The sequence below is a fragment of the Tiliqua scincoides genome, chromosome 4 (genome assembly GCF_035046505.1).
Source record: "Tiliqua scincoides isolate rTilSci1 chromosome 4, rTilSci1.hap2, whole genome shotgun sequence".
Lineage (NCBI taxonomy): Eukaryota > Metazoa > Chordata > Lepidosauria > Squamata > Scincidae > Tiliqua > Tiliqua scincoides.
The window spans coordinates 89,651,718-89,661,656 of record NC_089824.1 but is presented as its reverse complement, the minus strand read 5'-3'; the positions used below and the strand labels follow the sequence as shown (position 1 = coordinate 89,661,656).

Genomic DNA, 9,939 nt, shown 5'->3' with positions numbered 1-9,939 from the left:
GATGGGTACTGTTTATTAATTAATCATCAAATGATTATTAAAACATACTTATTGAGATTTAACAGCTTTGTCTAAAGATCTGTCTAGCTGCAAATGTAATTAGTCTGGAAATAACGGATACATTATTATGCTGGTATATTTTATCTATTAAAAGTGAAGAGTGTTTAGTTGTGAAAATGAAATACACAGAGGCTTTTCAAAATGGTCTCTAGCAAGAGGAATGCATAACATTAGAATTCCCTGTTTCAAAACTTTATACAGCATTTGGAACAGTTTGAGATATGGGGTCAGGAAACATTGGTCAAATGTCAATTGATTTCCACGTATGTCTTAGGGTCAAACTACACCTGATGTAAAATGCATCATTGAAGTTGTGTCTATAAAATAAATAAATAACAGGGCTTGAGTGTTTCCTTCCAGGAACACACAAAGACTTGATTCCTCTCTAATCATAGAAGTTCTTGGGGGCTAAAGGCATAGCAGAGTGTGTGCTGCAGCCAGGCTGTGAAAGGGAGAGGGAAATTGATGAAAGGGGCTCCTTGTCATAGAAATCTAAAACGATTGTTCAGGTAGTCTGGCCCCTGGGCAGTTGGAACTTATTTATTCTGCAGCACAATTTGTGCTTGCAGCAAAAACTCTATCAGGATGGGGCACCCAAATTGGCAAAATTTTAGAGAAAAGTAGACAGGTGTCCCGCAGCACTACACCCTTCCCCTTAATAACCCTTAATTGGTGTGACCTATGCTAAGAATTTGGCACGATGTCACCCCTTCTGAAATCCTGCCTAGCTCCCAGGAATGCCAGCAAGAAACCAAAATGGAGTTAGGTTAAACTGCACACATGTTGGGAAACAGAGGACGTTTATACCACAGGATATTGTTTTTCGGTGACAGCCCACGCTTCTTGTAATGTACAGTTCCATCCTTGATTTCCCATTTTCTGCTTAGAGCAGTCATATTGCACTCATAACTTTTATCTGCTAGTAGTCTTTGATTATATATTGCCAGAAAGCAGACTAAAAAAAAAATAAAAATCTTTTACTCTCCAAAACAGCCAGTCAACGCTTTAACAGGTTTGCGATCTGAAATAAAAATACTGAATCCAGTTCTACACAGATATCCAGTCGTTCGTTTTGGTCACCACATTTTGACAGAGAAGTATATACATAAAACAAAAGCAGGTGTGTGAAATGGCACTCCTTTAGAATAAGTGAAGCACTGAAATTTATACCGTAAGTGATGGGAAGTACTTTTTATTGTTCCAAGAACATATAAATATGACTGGCAATAAAGGTTGCTATTCCAACAAAATAACTGCAAGGTTTGGATGTTTATGAAGAGAAGTAGAGATGCAAAATTTCCACGTACGGCTTCTGCTGGCTGCATGTGATAAACCCTAGCTTTCCCCATATGTCTTCCTTCTGCAGAAAAGGAGAATGTGAAGGCTTGCAATATAAATAAAATGAATCCATAACAGGTGAGCAAAATTGTTTTAAATAAAAATGAGAAAGAGAGCTTGAGCAACAGCTATCAAGGACACCTTTGCTAAGATGTTATGGAGCTTTATACCACTGGCGAGTGCATGTGTGTATGATTTCTGATTGCTAGAGGCAACATCAATGCAATATATTCAAATAGGTTCCTGTGTTTTCATCAGGCTTGAGCATTCCTCTATTAAATGATTATGCAGATGGAGCAGTGGGGTTATGCAGAAAAAGGCTAACTGGGACTGCAATCCTGTACCCACTTTAATGGGAATAACAGCACAATCCTATCTTGCGCTGGAACAGGCAGGCCAGGAGGCCTGTGCTCTACCCAGCGCAAGATAGGGGGCTGAAAGTGGCTCAGCCAGAGGTAAGGGTAAACTCTTCCCCTTACCTTCGGGTAAGCCACTGCAGCCCCAATGTTGTTGTCAGACTTGCGCCTCCTCTGGACGTGGCATAAGTCAGAGGAAAGTGGAGCGACTTTTAGCTGCTCCACACTGCTTGGTAATGGGGGCTAGGATCCAGCCCTCCCACTCCCTGCCCACCCCGCACCCACCCTTCCTCCACCCCGGACCAAGCTCAGCCAACACAAGTCTCACTGCCAAAGTTGGCACGGAGGCTGGATTCAGCCTCCATGGGATGGTGCTCATCCTTGTGCTGGCCCAGCTGACTCCAGAGGAGATGCAAACATGCTTTACAGCACATTTGCAACCCTCCTAAGGTGCACTTAGGATTTCATCCTTAATCATACCCCCATGCTTTAGAATGCAGCCATGCTAAAAAGGTGCTTGCTGTGGTGATGGGAGTGTGCTGGAAGCAAACCAGAGGTAAGTTAAAAAAAAACTTTTTTCTTTTTTTTTTAAACTAAGCCTATAGGCTTCCTATAGGTCTCCTTGGACCAATGCCAGCTGTTTTACTGATTTAAGTCTGAGGACAGCCAGGGAGCATTCTGAGTTGGGATTTTGCAGGTAGGATCTTGGCACAAATTGCCACTGGCAGGATTCCCTCTTTTCACCAAAATAGTCTCTGCCCTCCCCCTCCCTGCCCCAACTCACCCTGCTCCCCCTCCCCACTACACACACACATACCCCACTGCTGTACCTGCCCTGGTGCCATCTAGGATCCACAGCAGTGAAGGTCCGCTGCTGTAGCTACTTTGCAGCCGCAGTCTGAAATAACCTGGCAGTAGTGTATGTTTCACACCATTGCTGGACCTCTTTTGACAGCAGGACACTGGTAAAAATGAGGTACTTACTTTTGAGTAGACATGCATAGCATTGCAGTATGAGTTCTCAGTGGTTCCCACCAGGGATGGGCAACTCGACTCATAAAACTCAGACTCAAGTCACCAAACATGCTTTTCCCAGATTCCTGCAGACTTGGGACACAGGTCTTTTGAAACTGGAAGTGACTGGATGGGGAGGTTAGAGAAAAACAAGACAAAGGCAGAGTAGCAGAAGAAATTGGGAAAGGTAGCATGATGGGATGTGATAGACGGTTTGGCGCAATGAGAGGATGCGGGGACAAAGGAGCGAATAAGCAGCCCATCCTGGGGCATTCCGTGTACAAATGCTTTTATGCAAATGCCCGAAGTCTCTGAGCAAAGATGGGAGAACTGGAATGCCTGGTGAAAAGGGAAAACATTGACATAGTGGGCATAACGGAAACCTGGTGGAATGCAGAGAATCAGTGGGATACTGCAATCCCAGGCTATAAACTCTACAGGAGGGACAGGCAGGGGCGTGTTGGAGGTGGGGTGGCCATTTATGTTAAGGAAGGGATAGAATCCAGCAAAGTAGAGATTGAAGGTGGGTCCGACTCCACCGTAGAATCTATGTGGGTTAAATTACCAGGCTTGTGCAGCGATGTAATACTGGGGGCGTGCTATCATCCGCCAGACCAGAAATCGGATGCAGACCTTGAAATGAGGAAACAGATCAGGGAGGTGACAAGGAGGGACAGGGTTGTAATCATGGGGGACTTCAATTATCCTCATATTGACTGGGTCAATTTGTGTTCTGGTCACGATAAGGAGACCGGATTTCTTGACGTGCTAAATGACTGTGGCTTAGAGCAGCTAGTCACGGAGCCCATCAGAGGGAAGGTGATTCTGGATTTAATATTGTGTGGTACACAGGACCTGGTTAGAGATGTAAATGTTACTGAGCCATTGGGGAACAGTGATCATGCTGCAATCCGTTTTGACATGCACGTTGGGGGAAGAATACCAGGCAAATCTCTAACAAAAACCCTTGACTTCCGACGGGCGGACTTCCCTCAAATGAGGAGGCTGGTTAGAAGGAGGTTGAAAGGGAGGGTAAAAAGAGTCCAATCTCTTCAGAGTGCATGGAGGCTGCTTAAAACAACAGTAATAGAGGCCCAGCAGAGGTGTATACCACAAAGAAAGAAGGGTTCCACTAAATCCAGGAGGGTGCCCGCATGGCTAACCAGCCAAGTTAGAGAGGCTGTGAAGGGCAAGGAAGCTTCCTTCCATAAATGAAAGTCTTGCCCTAATGAGGAGAATAAAAAGGAACATAAATTATGGCAAAAGAAATGTAAGAAGGTGATATGGGAGGCCAAGCGAGACTATGAGGAATGCATGGCCAGCAACATTAAGGGGAATAATAAAAGCTTCTTCAAATATGTTAGAAGCAGGAAACCCACCAGAGAAGCGGTTGGCCCACTGGATGGTGAGGGAGGGAAAGGGGAGATAAAAGGAGACTTAGAGATGGCAGAGAAATTAAATGAGTTCTTTGCATCTGTCTTCACGGCAGAAGACCTCGGGCAGATACCGCTGCCCAAACGGCCCCTCCTGACCGAGGGGTTAAGTCAGATAGAGATTAAAAGAGAAGATGTTTCAGACCTCATTGATAAATTAAAGATCAATAAGTCACCAGGCCCTGATGGCATCCACCCAAGAGTTATTAAGGAATTGAAGAATGAAGTTGCAGATCTCTTGACTAAGATATGCAACTTGTCCCTCAAAACAGCCACGGTGCCAGAAGATTGGAGGATAGCAAATGTCACGCCTATCTTTAAAAAGGGAAAGAGGGGGGACCCGGGAAACTATAGGCCGGTCAGCCTAACATCTATACCGGGTAAGATGGTGGAATGCCTCATCAAAGATAGGATCTCAAAACACATAGACGAACAGGCCTTGCTGAGGGAGAATCAGCATGGCTTCTGTAAGGGTAAGTCTTGCCTCACAAACCTTATATAATTCTTTGAAAAGGTCAACAGGCATGTGGATGTGGGAGAACCCGTGGACATTATATATCTCGACTTTCAGAAGGCGTTCGACAGGGTCCCTCACCAAAGGCTACTGAAAAAACTCCACAGTCAGGGAATTAGAGGACAGGTCCTCCCATGGATTGAGAACTGGTTGGAGGCCAGGAAGCAGAGAGTGGGTGTCAATGGGCAATTTTCACAGTGGAGAGAGGTGAAAAGCAGTGTGCCCCAAGGATCTGTCCTGGGACCGGTGCTTTTCAACCTCTTCATAAATGACCTGGAGACAGGGGTGAGCAGTGAGGTTGCAAAGTTTGCGGACGACACCAAACTTTTCTGAGTGGTGAAGACCAGAAGTGATTGTGAGGAGCTCCAGAAGGATCTCTCCAGACTGGCAGAATGGGCAGCAAAATGGCAGATGCGCTTCAATAAGTCAGTAAGTGTAAGGTCATGCACAATGGGGCAAAAAATCAAAGCTTTAGATATAGGCTGATGGGTTCTGAGCTGTTTGTGACAGATCAGGAGAGTGATCTTGGGGTGGTGGTGGACAGGTCGATGAAAGTGTCGACCCAATGTGCGGTGGCAGTGAAGAAGGCCAAATCTATGCTTGGGATCATTAGGAAGGGTATTGAGAACAAAATGGCTAATGTTATAATGCCGTTGTACAAATCGATGGTAAGGCCACACCTGGAGTATTGTGTCCAGTTCTGGTCGCCACATCTCAAAAAAGACATAGTGGAAATGGAAAAGGTGCAAAGGAGAGCAAGTAAGATGATTACGGGGCTGGGGCACCTTCCTTATGAGGAAAGGCTATGGCGTTTGGGCCTCTTCAGCCTAGAAAAGAGACGCCTGAGGGGGGACATGATTGAGACATACAAAGTTATGCAGGGGATGGACAGAGTGGATAGGGAGATGCTCTTTACACTCTCACATAACACCAGAACCAGGGGACATCCACTAAAATTGAGTATTGGGAGAGTTAGAACAGACAAAAGAAAATATTTCTTTACTCAGCGTGTGGTCAGTCTGTGGAACTCCTTGCCACAGGATGTGGTGGTGGTGTCTAGCCTGGACGCCTTTAAAAGGGGATTGGACAAGTTTCTGGAGGAAAAATCCATTATGGGGTACAAGCCATGATGTGTATGCGCAACCTCCTGATTTTAGGAATGGGTTAAGTCAGAATGCCAGATGTAGGGGAGAGCACCAGGATGAGGTCTCTTGTTATCTGGTGTGCTCCCTGGGGCATTTGGTGGGCCGCTGTGAGATACAGGAAGCTGGACTAGATGGGCCTATGGCCTGATCCAGTGGGGCTGTTCTTATGTTCTTATGTTCCAGAGTTTTTCTTGGGAACAAGTGGTTGCTGGGGTTTTTAAGGAACCGATCAGTGCTGTCAGGCCTTTAGCATCCCAGGCTCTGAATTGTTGTAAGCCAGGATGTGGCAGGAGGGGCCTTGATGTCCAGACCCTGTATGAAATGTAAATTAAAGGAACAGCAGCGCTGTGTGTGATTAGTAATCAGATGCACCTGTGTTAGGTGGGAGCCATGTGACCTGGGGAGATGTGTGCAGAGTCAGTGCACAGTGCAGGCTATGGTGGAGTGGTGCAATGCACCACTAACAGCCAATCAGAGAGGGTCACAAGACAGTCTTGTGACGATGAGGTTGCCCTTCTCTGATTGGCTGGCCCCAGTATATATGGGAGCAAGCACAGACTCCAGGTGTGGGTTGCTGTGGTGGAGTTTCTGCGTGTCGTGCTGCTGGTTTGAACTGTGCTGTGTCTTGGACTGCTTATCGTGACTGTGCCTCTCTGTATCCCTGACTTCTGGACCGTTTGACTGACTACTCTTCTGCCTGCTCCTTGACCAATACATGCCTCTACAACAAATAAGCCTGTTTCTGCTTCTTTGGCTCTGTTTGGGATCGCCTGCTTCTTGTGCTGTCTCCCTACGCTCCCGTGTCACTCTGCTATCGGGAAAGCAAGGACTATCCTCCCCTGCTGCCCTGACAAGCGCTTTCTGCATGTTTGCACGCACTTGAAGAACAGCAGAACTATTGTTTAAAAATGGGACGGGGGCATCAGGAAAGTGTTAAATGAGAACTCACACACATACACAGACACACCAGTCAGCAGCTCCAATTTTTTCTGCGGAGCCGCACCTGACTAGTTTATCGAAAGGACTCTAACTCAAATCAAACAGAATCCCAAAAAGGCTCCGGCCATTAAGACTCATGCATGAGTTGAGACAAAGGGGGCAGGGACTTGGAACTTGACTTGAGTCTCACCACAGTGGATTGGCATATCTCTGGTTCTCACTGAGTTCTGTAGACCAAAACTTATGACTTGCAAATTGGAACATAGTTAAGAAGCAGTAGAACCTGCTGCCACCTCAGATGTTGTGATTGCCAAAAGGTGGAGGACAGGTTCAGCCGCCACTGCAAGTGTACTCCTATACCTTCTCCCATAAATGGGAATAGTTGCCATTCATTCCTGTACAGCACTATGCTTGAGGACAACACTGCAATAGAGTTAAAACTTATCTACAACCACAGAATCTGTGTGGCCTATGGTCCACACAGGGATTTCTTATGTGGGGATGCAATGTGTCTTTGTGCAATATTTGGATTGCACAAAGATTACATCTTTTGAACAAAAAAAGAAAACCAAAAGGAAACCCAAATTTTACTGCAAGCAAATTTTGAAAACATTTCAAAGTTTGCGGTAATGGAGCAGCTCTGGGGGAGACTAAGAGCCCACTCCTGTGGTCGGCGGCACGGCTCCGTGCCACTGGCCACAGTTGCAAACGTGCCGTAAGGCACATTTGCAGGGCTCACCGCTGGGCTTGCCGGGCTCACTGCCGGGCCGGTGCTGGTCTAGGGCCGGGCGGTGGCCCAGGTTCTGCAGCTCGGTGGTCTCCCGGACAGCCGGGCTGTGGAATGGGAGGCGGGGGCGTGGACAGGGGCAAGCTGAGCTCCGCAGGATCCAGGGCGCATGTGCAAGGCTGTGCACCCTACACAAGCACCTTTACTGCCGACCATTGCAGGGCTGCTTACCTTACTCGGGGGAAGAGGATGAAGGTCCCCTTCTCCAGAGGAGCCTCCTGCGGTAGCACAGGAGGCGCAGGATTCAGCGGCGGCCCTTTTTGGTGCCACCGAGCCTGGATGCTCTGGGCAGCTCAGGATTGGGTTGCCCGGCTGCAATCCTAACCTCACTTTCCTGGGAGTAAGTCCCATTGAACACAATAGAACTTACTTCTGAGTGGACCTGGTTAGGATTGTGCCCTTATGCTCCCCAAGAGCCACCATATCTTTCCTTTATTTCTGATTCACCAGGAGACAATGAGGAGGAGGAAAAGTTAAGAAAAATCACTCCTATGCACCATGTTGTCATGTTTTTTTTTCTGTACACTGCTTTGTAGTAGTAGTAGTAGTAGTAGTAGTAGTAGTAGTAGTAGTAATAGTAGTAGTAGTAGTACATCCTGACAATAAGAGGAGACATAAAGGAACTTTTCCTTCCTCTAGTAACAAGAAATTTTTTGAAGAATGGGGGCAGGGTGTTTTGGAAATTAACAGCTCAATCCTGAACCTGGTGACACCTAGGGCTCCAGCAGCACCCAAAAAGTGACTGATCCTGTGGGCACCCTGGCTACTGCTGGGGTCTCCTTGGTGGAAGGGAGCATTTGCTCCTTTCCCAGGGCAGACAACAGCTGGTGGCAATGGGTCTCCTTGGCTCTGCGCCCATGTTTGAGCGAGCACAGAGTAGAGAAGGCCCATGTTGGGCCGCCTGGCTCCTAGATGGAAGTTCAAGATGCAGTGGCAGATGCTGGCGCCATCTCCGCCCCCTTGTGGGCCCAGTCCTCCCTTCTCTCAGCCTCATTCTGCCCACTCACCACCTCCTCCTCTGCTCCCAATACACTCACATCTGGCCAGTACTGTGGGAGCACTGACCAGCTGTTCTCTCAGTGCAGGTGGTCAGCGCCTAGTGGTGTTGGCCCAGCACTGATGCTCCCTCCTCCCCCAGTGCAGCAAACATGCTTTACGGCATGTCCACAACATCAGAGCTGGCAGTACACGTGTACTTGCTAGCTTCAGGATTGGGCCCTAAGACTGGCAGTTTCTGGATCTTGTTTGACTTGGAAAATTAACTGAATCCCCCCCCCCCCCGATTTTCAGGAAAAGAAATCAGATAATTTTCAATTCAATTTGAGTTGAACAGGTGAAACTCACCCATTGTAAGAAAGAAATGTTCATTTTCTTCATGATTATTGAAATACGGATATTTTCTAGATATGGATATTTGGTTTTTAAAAATTCAAATACTCTGTGGCCATACAACATTTTAGTTTTGGTTTCAGCAGCAAGCCACCAATTAATTAAATAATCTCCCCCAAATAAGGAGATTACTGATTTATCAGTAGAACTCAGCAGGTCAAAGCCAACAATGGCATGAAGGGGATTAAACTAAGCTTGTTTGATATGTGTTCTGCATACTAATCAAGACCAGTGATTAAGAGATGCATATTTAAATGACTGTATCAGTCTGTGACATTTTGCTCTCTGCTTTTTTCTTTATTTCAATGGAAACATTTATTTTTGCTGGCAAGAAAAGCTTCAAGTAATTACTTGATGCAATGGATTGGTTGGCAACCTTCAGTCTAGAAAGACTATGGTATAAGCCTACAGCACCCAGTATTCCCAGGCGGTCTCCCATCTAAGTACTAACCAGGCCTGACCCTGCTTAGCTTCCAAGATCAGACGAGATTGGGCATGTGCAGGGTAACAGTTGCTGCAATGGATTATAGCTAGATGAAGCCAGGAGCTATCTGTGTACAGAAGGAGATACCTATGCATGCATGCCTATCTAAATGGAGAATCATGGCTGTGACAGTGGTTCCCAAACTTACCTCGATCAGAGCGCCCTGTTGTGGTGGCACCATTGCTGGGCTCTCCCGGATGCTGCCATCTTGAATTACACAAACTCATGGAGATCTTAAACAATTCAAGATGGTGGTGCCCAGCTCTCCCGAGTGCTGTCATCTTAATTAACTGGGCTTTCCCCAATCAGCTGTTCAGCTTGATCCATTTCCTCACTGCTCCCTCTTTCCCATCAAATAATGGACTGATGGGATTCCAATTTTGTCTGCATGTAGACAGCCCCAGTCACTGCAAAGGGCACTTTGTTGGACTGAGGCTAGAACATGGTGCTTAGATATGTGGGGTCCAAGTTTGAATCAGC

At 46.6% G+C, this 9,939-nt stretch overlaps 1 pseudogene; it reads right to left on the bottom strand.

Moving 5' to 3' along the window:
* Nucleotides 1–9,377: 9,377 nt before the first annotated feature.
* On the bottom strand, nucleotides 9,378–9,497 carry LOC136650813 (5S ribosomal RNA; annotated as a pseudogene).
* Between the last annotated feature and the right edge of the window lie 442 nt (nucleotides 9,498–9,939).